Below are 13620 nucleotides of genomic sequence, written 5' to 3'. Positions count from 1 at the left end.
CTGTAGTACATATGCTCCTGGAGCGGGGGGATATTTTCTTGTTCATCACTGAAACGTTCACACGCGGCAATGAATTACTGGCAGAAAGAAGAGAAAACAGTCTTTAAAATGTAGATGATAAAGGGAGTTATCAAAAAATATGTCAAGTGATGACATTAAAATTTAAGATGTCAATTGAATTAGTTACTACTTTACCTTCAAATTTTACGAAAATGCTTATGAAGCATTGATGCAATTTTAAAACTCCTAATTAAAACCCCTTTTTGATGCCCAATGACACAATCAAATGATGAGAAAATCTGGTAAAGATTAGGTAAAGAAAAAATATATACATTAGGTATGTAAATATATATTTATATGTATATATACACATGTACATGATGTTGCTCAATCTATATAAGGTATATTGCAAATGAGCCCATTGCATTATATTTTTAAAATAATAAAAGTAAAATAACTGGGGCCCACTCACAAAACATTATAAGCATAAAAAGGAAAATAGAATATACCATAACCTCAAAACATTCTCCAATTTGAGAAGGCACATGTTGGAGGCAGGATCAAGGGTTCACATTAAATATACAATGTTCTTCCTTTTCTTGATTTTGTATTTCTCAGTTATAGAATTTCTATTTGGTTCTTATACTTTCCAATTATCTGTTGAAAATCTCAATGTTACTCGTATTTTATTGTGTGTATTAAACATGATTACTTTAATGTCTTTTTCTGACAACTCTATTATCTGGATCCCCTGTGGTTCTGTTTCAATTATCTATTGTTGTTATGGTTTAGAATCACATTGTCTTATTTCCTGATGTGTCTGGTTAGTTTTGATTGAGTGGTGGATATTGTGCATAAAAGTTGTAGAAATAATTTCGGGCCCAGACAATGTTATTTTCCTCCACAGAGAATTTGCTTTGCATTTGCCAAGTGCCTGGGGAGAATCATTCTGAGAGAATTACAATCCAATTCAGAACTGAGATGAAGTAATGCTGAGCTCGAGTCTCTGTTAGATCATTTCTACTTCTGCTTCCCCCTTATTCCTGGAGAATAATTCTGTCTCAACTCACAGAAAGCATGTTCTTTAGCCTATACCACTTGGTAGGAACTTGACTTTAACATCTAACCCTTCAAATATAAGATTATCAAAATTGTTCCCCAACTTTTCAGATTATCAGTCCCCTTCAAAATAGACAAGTATCTCCAGAGTAAAAGCAAACCCAAGTGCTGCTCATGTCCCTGAGTCACTAGCCTCTCCAGGATCTTGATCAAGTATTTCTTCACTTTCTTGATATTTTTCTATGCCTTCCTGTAGCTATCTATAACAATATCACTCTAGGTCTAGGTCTAGATCTATATTTATTCCACTTCTTAAAAATTTACCTTTATTGTTGAAAGTATTACAGATGTCCCCTTTGTTTGTTTTTCCCATTGACCCTCTCCACCCCGCATCTGCCCCTCCCAGGCCTTCACCACACTATTGTGTGTGTCCACGGGCTATGCATATATGCATATAAGTTCCCCCATTAGTCACTCCCCACCCAACCACCCATCTCTGCCTTCCCTCTGAAATTTGTCAGTGTGTTTCATGCTTTAATGTCTCTGGATCTGTTTTGTTCATCAGTTTATTTTATTCATTAGAGTCCACATAGGAGTGAGATCATGTGATACTGATCTTCCTCTGACTGGCTTATTTCACTTAGCATAATAATTTTCAGGTCCATCCATGCTGTCACAAATGGTAAGAGTTCTTTTTTTTTTTTTTTTTACAGCTACGTAGTATTCCATTGTGTAAATGTACCACAGCTTATTTGTTTTGTTAATCCTTACCTGAGGATATTTTTCCATTGATTTTTAGAGAGAGTGGAAAAGAGAAGGAGAGACAGAGAGAAACGTTGATGTGAGGATTGACTAGTTGCCTCCTGCATGTCCCTTGGCCAGGGCTGGGGATCAAGCTGCAACCTGTACATGCCCTGGACTGGAAACAAAGTCAGGACCCTTCAAACCTAGGGCTGATGCTCTATCCACTGAGCCAAACCCACTAGAGCTACTACAGCTTTTTTATCCACTCATCTGCTGATGGGCATTTGGGCAGTTTGCAAAGCTTAGCTATAGCACTTTTCATTGGTTCTCAGCCAGAGGATTAGTCTGGTTAGCACAGTTCACCATTGCTGGAAGCAGAAATCCCTGACCTAATCTTAAACAAAAATTTATCCTTGGGAATCCTATAAGAATGGAGTTGACTGATTTCTTTGAGCATCTTTACATTTGCTTTTATCAGGTGCTTCTAGGCTTGGGATATATTTTCATCTTAATTTCTCAGCTTGTTGCTTTCTGGCCAACACAGTATAATTTTAAAATCAAAACATATTTGAATTTTAGGCCCTTACAATGTAATAGATAATATAATTCCTCTGACCAGGAGTTTACAGACACATATGGAAAAGCCTTGCTCTGCTGGAAGCTATAGATTAATTTCTAGTGTTTTATTGTTTTGGTTCCTTCTATACATTCAAACAAGGTCTTGTCCTGTCTCTATAGGATGGTTAAAAACAAACCCCCTTGATTATCAAACTGCAAATACTCTAGAATGGCCTAAGAGAAATTTCAGATTTGCAACCTTTGTGATTTTAATTCCACCTTTCCTTTTTATTTATTTATTTATTCAATACGAGGCTTTTATTGTACATCTTTATAGTTTCACAAACAAGTGTGATAAATCATTAGGCATCTTGGTGTTTCTATAACTGGACAATTTAGATCTTATTCATCAGCCTGCTGAACTGTTCCTTTTTCAGAAACGTAGATACCATCCAAAAATTTTCTGATATCCTTGTTTTTAACTGTTGTGGCTTGCTGAATCAAAGCAGCTGAATTTGATACAAGTTCAATGTCATTTCCTTCAAGAATCAACTCATTCTGGGCTTGAGATACTGAACAAGCAATGCCTGACCTCATCCGAACTCTGTGGATGTATTTTTCACCCAAGAAATTTCTAATTTCAACAAGAGAACCATTCTCCCGAATAACGACGTTGATGGGGAAGTGAGCGTACACAGACCTCATCTTGTAACGGAAGCCCAGTGCAACACCCTTGATCCTGTGCTGTACATGACTGCAGACAGTGCGAACCAGTTCCTTTCAATTTCCCCTCCCCCTTGTCAACCCGGAGCCTCTTCTTTTTCTTTCCCAGGAGAATGAACTCTACATGGTTGTGGTTGAAGACCCTCTGCCGGGTGCCTCTGGGGCCCTTCACAATAACTGTGCGTCCCTTCAGAGTTACACCCACATTTCTGGGATGTCCACAGTCTGATTGCTGAGAATGGTCTTCATCCTCGCAGTAGATGCTGCAAAGAGGAAGCCTCCACGTTTGCTTTGGACTCTCAGAGTTTCCCTGAGTTTCCTGAATGCTCAAGTAATCCTTTAAGATGTTGTTTTGGTAAATGTTATTCAGAATTCATACATATTCTGTAATGGCAGTTCCCCCCCCCCCCAGATTAATCTGTCTGATATATTGCTGCTAGAATTACAAGTCTAATAAAAGTTTCTATGCATGCTATTACTTCCCGAATAAAACAGCAATTAACTATTAAATATGAACAGCCATGAAGATTCACAAAAAGTCACAAAAACCATAACAGCACTGAAATGTAAGAATGTGTTATACTTTGACAGAAGAATCCTATTGAGAACTTATCAGTGATCAATGAATGCTTTGGTCAAAAACTAGATTAACAGGGTCAAACATGAAAACTTTTAGAATTAGATTAAACCCAACTCTTTTAAGATTCACTACTACTGAAACTTAGAGTTTATCAATAAGAAACAATGTTCACTCCTTCCTCTGTGCCAGTGTCTCTCTGAGAACAGTCCACTCTTTTTTTTTTTTAATATATTTTATTGATTTTTTACAGAGAGGAAGGGAGAGGAATAGAGAGTTAGAAACATCGATCAGCTGCCTCCTGCACACCCTTTACTGGGGACGTGCCCTTAACCAAGGTACATGCCCTTGACCGGAATCGAACCTGGGACCTTTCAGTCCGCAGGCTGACGCTCTATCCACTGAGCCAAACTGGTTTCGGCGAACAGTCCACTCTTCAAACCCCTCCGTCTGCACTGATTCTGCCACTTCTCACACCCTCCCAGTCATCATGGGTACCTCTATCCCTTCACCCACTTAGAGCTACAGCTCCCAGGAACTAAATCGGTAACTAAGTAAGCCTATGAGACAAGGGAAGTGCTCTTTTTCTTCTGTTTCTCAGAATAAAAGCTAGTCTTAAAGATGAAGTCTGAGAGTGTCCTAGATACAGTTTATTTTGTCAATTGTATTTTTATGTATTCCTTTTGGTCAAAGTAGTAATACAAATTGCATTTTATTATACAGAAATAGATTTTTCTCCCAGAGGTAACCAGTCAATGTGAGCAGGAAAAACTTCCTCCTTAGCCACTAAAGCTGTTTTATATAAGGCTACAAGGCCACAGGCATTTGTTAAGGGCATGTACACATTAGGTTCTATAGCTTGAAGCTGAGACGGATTCTGTCCACGCCATGCTGAACATTAATGTTATTGAAAGAATTCATGTTTTCCCTGTTGGCAAACATCCTTCCTATATAAAGCTGTCTCATTTAAGATGAATAAATTATTAGCAACAGCAGAGAAAAGAAGAGAAAATTTTTCAATCTAAGAAAAAGGAAGAATTTCCTTCAAGACTGACAGACAAATTATACACTTTAAAAAGCTTTTTTTTCCCTAGGAAACAAAATGGAATAGTTGGAAAGCATCTACTTTGTACATCTATCTATAAGGCACATACAAGCAGTGGATACTGTGAAACATGGAAGTAAAGATGAGATTAAAAGACAATGGACTGAGAGAGTGCTCAGGGTACAGAAATGCATTGGGGTTCCAACAAAGATATGGAAAGAGTGGCAAATACCTAAAATGAAACACCAGAATTAAGTTCTCCAATAGGAAAGTCCACAAAAAGGAGACTCAACAGTGCAGAGAAGTGGATGAGTGACAAAAATGGAAAAGCTTCCAAGGAAAATGAAAATAAAATGGAATATACATAAGGAGGGCAGAGAATGGAGACCTAGCTGATGAATTATAGGTGCTACTGAGGAATAAGTAAGAACAAATGGAACAGATGTAATGATCGTAAGTATAATTATCATTTTTTTTAAATGATTCTTGTGGAAAAAAATCTGCCTGCAGATATTTCTGCTCATACCAAGATATGAAACAAAATTATTCCATGCCTAGGTTTAAATTAGAACTAGATATGCTATTTTAAATATATATATATATATATATATATATATATATCCTATCTAATAAAAGAATAATATGCAAATTAACCATCACTCCGCTACACCCACAAGCCATGCCCAACAGCCAATCAGGAGTGAGTATGCAAATTAACCCAACCAAGATGGCTGCGGCCACGGAGCCAGGAGGAGGCTAGGGTTTCCCCAGCAATGGAGGAAGCCAAGCTTTCCACACACCCTGGATGGCCCAAGCCTCCACTCAAGGCTACAAAGTTTCAATTATAGAAGATAAATAAATCCCAGATACCACGGCCTCTGCTTGGGTCACCGGGGGGTGTGGCCGGCCTGCAAAGCACCACAGGCCCCTTGCCCAGGCTGCCCCATGCCCCAAGGGAACCCCCACCTTGATCCGGGACACCCTTCAGGGCAAATCAGCCGGCCCCCACCCGTGCACCAGGCCTCTATCCTATCTAATAAAAGAGTAATATGCAGATTGACCATCACTCCAACACACAAGATGGCTGCCCCCATGTGGTCAAGATGGCTGCCCCCATGTGGACACAAGATGGCCGCCACAAGATGGCCAGCAGGGGAGGGCAGTTGGGAGGGACCAGGCCTGCAAGGGAGGGCAGTTGGGGGCAATCAAACCTGCAGAGGAGGAAAGTTAGGGGCGACCGGGACTGCAGGGAAGGGCCATTGTGGGTGACCAAGGCCTGCAGGGGAGAGCAGTTGGGGGGGACCAGGCCTGCAAGGGAGGGCAGTTAGGGGCAAACAGGCTGGCAGGGGAGCAGTTAAGCATCAATCAGGCTGGCAGGGGAGTGGTTAGGGGGTGATCAGGCTGGCAGGCAGAAGTGGTTAGGGGCAATCAGGAAGGCAGGCAGGCGAGCAGTTGGGAGCCAGCAGTCCTGGATTGTGAGAGGGATGTCCGACTGCCCGTTTAGGCCCAATCCTACCAGGATCAGGCCTAAAACGGCAGTTGGACATCCCTCAAGCGGTCCCAGATTCGGGAGGGTGCAGGCTGGGCTGAGGGACACACACCCCCTGCCGTGCATGAATTTCATGCACTGGGCCTCTAGTTAGTATATAAACCAGTAGTAAATTTTAAATAGATGATAGAGAGACATGGATATAGTGATAGATAGATGGATGGAAGAAAAGATCTCCCTCTTACAGAAAATATAAAGAAAACAGTCTTTTAAGGAAAATTAAAGGAAATAAAAATATTAGCTAATATATGCATTTTCTATGTTCCTCACTATATTCTAAGCACTTTATATATAATCTCAATCCTTATTAAATTACATAGACTATTAATTCTCACAGAACTCTGTGATGTAGGTATTATCATTCCCCTTTTCTGAATTGTCATTGTAGCCAGGTGTGTGGGAATCACAGAGCCATACCTGTGGCAGCCAAGGTGGAGGGTGTAATAGCCCCATGAGCAGAGGAAGCTTTTGCAAAAGGAAGAAATGAAAAGCAAACAAAAACAATAACAGATGTCCACCACAAGAGTACCAAAATGATACAAACATTTTAAAACAAAAGTAATAAGCAAAATGTATAACAAAATATAAAAGTTGAAATATTTAGATCAGAAAATAATTTAAATAAAAAGCACAAATATAACAAACATTTATACTGATTAAAATTAGCTATACAGTAAAAACAACTGGAATGCTTCTATTAATTGAATAATATAATAAGAAAATATAGGTAGAAAATCAGTTAAGAAAATATGATAGGAAACCAAGATGGTGGCATAGGTAAGTACCTAAACTGCTGCCTCGCACAACAATTTCAAAACTACAACTAAAAGACAGAACGGACACCATCCAGAACCACAGGAAAGCTGGCTGAGTGGAAATTCTACAACTAGAAGGAAAGAGAAAAGCTCACAGAGAATTAGAGGTACGGCAAAGGGTCTTTGTGCGCGCAGAGAGGAAGGGCGGCTGAGAGCCTGGCTGACTTTCTCTGGCGGGAGGGGGAAGGAAGCCCCCAACTGCACTGAACCCCAGTTCCGACTGCACTGAACCCCAGTTCCGGGTGAAACCCCATGGACCCAGGCTCATACAGGGGGAGTCTGGACTGTCAGGTAGAGAGAAAGGCACCCGGAGACTTGGAGACCTGGGGGAGACCCGGGGGAGCCCCGGCGGGCAGGGGTCTGGAGGCGCGCGCACCAGTGTGCACAAAGACTGCAGAGATTGCCACAGGCTTTCCCTAGCAGAAGGGAGTCTGAAGCTCCTGACTGCACTGAACACCAGTTCTGACTGCACTGAACCCCAGTTCCAGGCGAGCCCCTGGGGACCCATGCTCTTACGGGGGAGGAGGGCAATCTGGACTCTTGGGTGGAGGCTCGGGAGCCAGGGAAGACAGAGGTCTGGAGGCGCCCTCACGCAAGGACAAGGCTGACGGGAAGCCAAGACTGTCTGTCTGCCCTGAGACTCCACCCCATCCAAGCTGAGCACAGAGGCTTTTGCAATTTGGCAAGTCTAATCCTATAAGGCTGTCTCCAGCACCAAACTTCTCCCAGCGTAGACACAGCTGATCCTCACAGCCAACTGGCCTGAAGGTCAATTCCTCCCAGTGATACCAACAACAATCAAAACTTAACTACAACAAGGCTGTACACACAGTCCACAAAGGGGTGCACCAAGAGTATCCACCTCAGATTAACTGGGGAGGCCGACCCACTGGGCCATATAAGAAACCTAGCACACAAAGCTACCCTACCAACTCAGGGAAGCAATGAAAATGCGGCGACAAAGAAACAGATCACAAACGAAAGAAATGGAGGAAAACAAATGACTGGATATAGAATTCAAAACCACGGTTATAAGGCTTTTCAAGAATATCCTAGAAAAGGCCGATAAATATAACGAGACCCTCGAACATATGAAAAAGGACCAACTAGAAATTAAACATACACTGACTGAAATAAAAAATATTATACAGAGACCCAACAACAGACTAGAGAAACACAAGAATCAAGTCAAAGAATTGAAATACAAAGAAGCAAAAAACACTCAACCGAAAAAGCAAAAAGAAAAAAAAAAAATCCAAAAAGTTGAAGATAGTGTAAGAAGCCTCTGGGACAACTTCAAGCGTACCAACATCAGAATTATGGGGGTGCCAGAAGAAGAGAGAGAGCAAGATACTGAAAACCTATTTGAAGAAATAATGACTGAAAACTTCCCCCAGCTGGTGAAAGAAATAGACTTACAAGTCCAGGAAGCGCACAGAACCCCAAACAAAAGGAATCCAAAGAGGACCACACAAAGACACATCATAATTAAAATGCCAAGAGCAAAAGACAAAGAGAGAATATTAAAAGCAGCAAGAGGAAAACAGTTAATTACCTACAAGGGAGCACCCATACGATTGTCAGCTGATTTTTCAACAGAAATTATGCAGGCCAGACGGGAGTGCAAGAAATTTTCAAAGTGATGAATAGCAAGAACCTACAACCAAGATTACTCTACCCAGCAAAGCTATCATTCAGAATTGAAGGGCAGATAAAGAGCTTCACAGATAAGAAAAAGTTAAAGGTGTTTATCACCACCAAACCAGTATTATATGAAATGCTGAAAGGTATTCTTAAAGAAGAGGAAGAAGAAAAAGTAAAGATAAAAATTATGAACAACAAATACATATCTATCAACAAGTGAACCTAAAAATCAAGTGAATTAAAAACCTGAGGAACAGAATAATCTGGTGAATATAATAGAATTAGGGGCATAGAAAGGGAGTGGACTGATAATTCTCAGGGGGAAAGGGGTATGGGGGGTTTCAGGAAGAGACTGGACAAAAATCATACACCTATGGATGAGGACAGTGTGGGGGAGGTAAAGGCAGAAGGTGGGGTGGGAACCGGGTGGAGGGGAGCTATGGGGGGAAAAAGGAGAAACAATTGTAATAATCTGAATAAAGATTTATTTAAAAAATAAAGTATTACAAATAGTAGTAAAAAAAAAGAAAAAATGATAAATTGAGAGAAACACTTTTAGGATATAAAATTTAAAATAAAGTAATCATTCATTCTGTGTCAGATGAAGTAGATGTATGAAGACCTGAAGAACATACAACATATTCAGTTAGGAAAAATGTTGATGTGTATTTTGACTTCTTAACTTCACATAGAAAATGTGACTTTAAATTTCCATGAAACATTTTCAGAAATTTGTCTAAACTGAAACACACAAATAAAAACAATCTCCAAATTTCCAAAAAATAATTTATACTGGCTAGAAATAGAGGTTGATAACAAATATTTATATTTTAATAGTTCCAAACACTTGAAAATTTAAAAATCCTCTTGAATTAATTATTGGGCCCATTAAGATAAAAAGGTTACTTCTAATTATAATTTTCTAGGATTCAATGATTTGGAAATATTAATATGAATATATTGTCAATGAACCCCATTATTTTAAAATTAATTATAATAACTGTTGATTCATATTTAAAATTAATGACTAATTCAATATAAAATACTTTTAAATGATTGTTTTGAACTTAAAATCTACTTTAGTCAACTTAGTTGTGTATTTTAAAGCCCCAACGCATTTTATTCCATACCATGTGTTCCACTATGACAAAAAATATATCTTTCTTCATATTTAAATTTTTTTTCAAAATATGGATTTTGATTAGAAGGTATCATACATGATGTAAAGGTCAATAAAACTTGATTAAAATGTTGCATGCAATATGACTATCTTTTAATTGAATTTTATAGTAATGATTAACATAAAGATGATGGGGGAAAATGATTGAGAGTTGTCTTCAACTTTAGCACATTTAAGTTAATCTTTATTCTTAGATACTAATGCTATTACTCTCTTAAATATCTCTAAATTCCTAAATAGAATGAATTTCCCAAATGAATTTGACAAGCCCTATAACTACTAGAGGGCAGTAAAGTCTTTTCCTATGCCCAGATCGCCAGTACAATTAGCTCCTTGCAAAACCACATGGAGTAACTGTATGATGCAACTTTAGCTGCATTTTCTGCCAAATAGTATTCTGGAAAACCTATTTGGTTCTAATATTTGCACTTTAAAACAAAATCCAACCACTTGATCCATCCCGATCAATAAACACTAATTAGCAAGCTAATCATTGTAAGTAGGTTACACATGGATTCGAATGGTATATTCCTTTTTAAATATCAGATATTATCACTCTTGCTGTAACACACTCTACCGAAATTGTTTTAGGACTTTCTTGAAAAGAGTTATTCAAATGTTAAATAACTGCTTCGTTTAAGATATCACATGACACATATTTACTATAAAATCATGTGTCTAGCAAACTTTTCAATGTTATTCATGGTAAAGAAATACCCAAAATAGAATTTTGGTGCTCTGAGGAATATATGTAAAAATGATTTAGTTGCCTAGCAACACCCCACCCCCAATAGAAAATGAGGAACTCCGTATACTCTGTAGCCATTTTTTTTTAATGTTATTTCTGTGGTGCAGCGTATTAGATCAGCATGCCTTGTGAACAGGATTTTCAGTCAGGAGATGTGACTGTGTTTAAGATTCCTTTTTCCAGTCACTAGTTCATTGTCAGCGGCAGTTACAGAGCAGCTTTATGTGCATTCAGAGACCGCCAGGAAATTAGTTCTGCATGACTGAGTCAGCACTGTAGCTCAGAGCAGGAGGATCACCCATTTCCTTAAGCAATTGTTTGTTCCTTGTTGTGATAACAATATTAAATATCACAATTCCAGGGTACAAAAATATAGCCACGACATTATAATTCATGTAAAAATTAAGTCACCTCTAAAAGAGTGACCAATAATATAAACTTTCTCAATGTTTAATTGTAATTTGGGAGGCTGGGCTTTTTATGTTGATAGCTGTTTATAGCTTAGTTCAGTGGTCGGCCAACTGCGGCTCGCGAGCTGTGGTTTGCCGCTCTGTTGACTAATGAGTTTGCCGACCACTACCTTAGGGAAAAACACTTAAAAATTTTTAATAATGTACTGATGTCTTTAACCTGAAGTCAAAACTTCTGGGTAAGGGTAATGCCTTACGCAGTGGTTGGCAAACTCATTAGTCAACAGAGCCGCAAACCGCGGCTCGGGAACTGCATGTGGCTCGCGAGCTGCAGTTTGCCGACCACTGGCTTAGTTAGTGTCTTCAAACATTATTTCTAAACTACATGAGACAGTGAAGTACAATGTAAGTGAAATGAATTTAGGAAATGAACATTTAAAACTAGCAACAGCTGAAATGCAACTGATCTTTAAGATTAAGTCAAATGTTTTTGTTCCTATGGTTTTCAAGGGGGAAAAAAATAGCATGGCATTAATTAGTTACTAGGCTACATTCCAAAGCAAATTTATATTGTTCCAATGTGCTTCAATACTACCCATGCTTTCCACGTGTGGCCCTCGCACATCCATTCCCAAAATCACTCTTCACTTTTGTTCTTTCTGTAATAAGGCAATATAAAATACTAAAGTCCTGGTGCATGAAATTCATGCACGGGTAGGGTCCCTAGACCTGGCCGACAATCAGGGCTGATCTGTGGGGCAAATGGCAGGGTGATTGGGGGCCCCCCGCTCGCACCCGACTTGGCTGGTCTGGTGCCTGTGTGCTGGGGGCAGCTCCTGCATTGAGCATCTTCCCCTGCTGGTCAGTGCACATCATAGCAACTGGTTGTTCCACTGGTCGTTCTGTCGTTTTGGTCGATTTGCATATTAGGCTTTTATTATATAGGATTCCTTTATCCAGTCCTATAGGTTAGACACGATTTTCTAATTAAACTCAAGATTGTTTAATGCCTTTGCATATCCTTTAAGATTGAAATGGATTCTTTTCCCCATTGCTACACACTATACAAGCAAATGCAAGACTGCAAATGATCTCTTGGTTTTGTTGATGCATTTCCTAATCATATATCAAAATATATATGTAATCCCAAAATATTATACACCCCTACACACACACACACACACACACACACACACACACCTTTCAATTTGAGCAAATTGTCCTTGCTTGAATCCAAAGATATAACTCATTTAGAATTTAAGGCCTAAGAGTTTCTGGGGGAATTTCTCTGTATTTCAAGGCAGGATTCCTATTTTTCTGTCCCTCAGTGTACACTATGCAGTAATCCCCCTCTATCCACAGGGATATGTCCGAAGACCCTCAGTGGATGCCTGAAACCACAGGTAGTACGGAACCCTAGATATACTATGTTTTCTCCTAAATAAACATACACTTCACAGCTTCTGTTGGGGATATCCGAATTGCAGCATCACTGCTCTTGCATGGTGGGCCAATATTAAGTAAAGTAAGGGTTACTTGAGCACAAGCACTGCAATACCCAGACAGTCTATCTGCTAACCAAGATGGCTATTGAGTGACTAATGGGCAGGTAGTGTCCGTACAAAGTGGACATGGACAAAGGGATGAATTATGTCCCACGTGAACAGAGTGGGATAGCAAGAGATTTCATCACACTATTCAGAATGGAGCACAATTTAAAACGTGTGAATTGTTTTTCTCTGAAATTTCCCACTTAGTATTTTCAGATCACACTTGTAACTGAAACTGTAGAGGCAAAACATTTATACATTTCTATTGATATATGCCTCTTTTTAGAATTTCAACAAAATTATTAATTGTCACTTTTTAGACCTGGGAAACTAGTATGAAGCTATGATCTGGAAATTGGCTAAGGAATTTAATTCAAGATAAATTTATGAAGCACTTACTCTATGACTCAAACTTTACCATGGTGAATAGAGAAGTAACTGATATAGTTCTTAGCTTGAACCTTGTCTTTTAAAAACATGAAATATACTATTTTCCCATCTGTCATAATTTTTGGTTGAAAAATATATGAACATGTCAAACAAAATCAATTTGAAAAATTTTCTAATAGCATGAATAGTACAGAAATTCTGCATACCATATTTTTCAAACTGATCAAATTCTATTTTATGATGAAATGACAGACTTTCTAACTCAGGAGAATCAAGAGGTATAAGAGATTGATTCTATTGAGTCACACACAAATACCAGCAACAATGGGGAATCTGGTTTACTATCCATTGTTTTCACTGATGTTAGAAATGGAGCCCTAACCGGTTTGGCTCAGTGGATAGAGCGTCGGCCTGCAGACTCAAGGGTCCCAGGTTCGATTCCGATCAAGGGCATGTACCTTGGTTGCAGGCACATCCCCAGTAGGAGGTGTGCAGGAGGCAGCTGATCGATGTTTCTCTCTCATCGATGTTTCTAACTCTCTATCCCTCTCCTTTCCTCCTGTAAAAAATCAATAAAATATATTAAAAAAAAAAAGAAATGGAGTAGTCTCAGAAATAAATGTTACTA

At 39.1% G+C, this 13620-nt stretch overlaps 1 pseudogene across 1 annotated transcript; it reads right to left on the bottom strand.

Annotated features, from left to right (window-relative positions):
- Positions 1-2763: 2763 nt before the first annotated feature.
- On the bottom strand, positions 2764-3348 carry LOC308246034 (large ribosomal subunit protein uL6-like; annotated as a pseudogene). Its single transcript has one exon. The product of its transcript is annotated as a large ribosomal subunit protein uL6-like (transcript).
- Between the last annotated feature and the right edge of the window lie 10272 nt (positions 3349-13620).

The sequence above is a fragment of the Plecotus auritus genome (genome assembly GCF_963455305.1).
Source record: "Plecotus auritus genome assembly, chromosome: 4".
NCBI lineage: Eukaryota > Metazoa > Chordata > Mammalia > Chiroptera > Vespertilionidae > Plecotus > Plecotus auritus.
The sequence above is the reverse complement of the archived record's forward strand: the minus strand, read 5'-3'. Positions and strand labels throughout refer to the sequence as shown.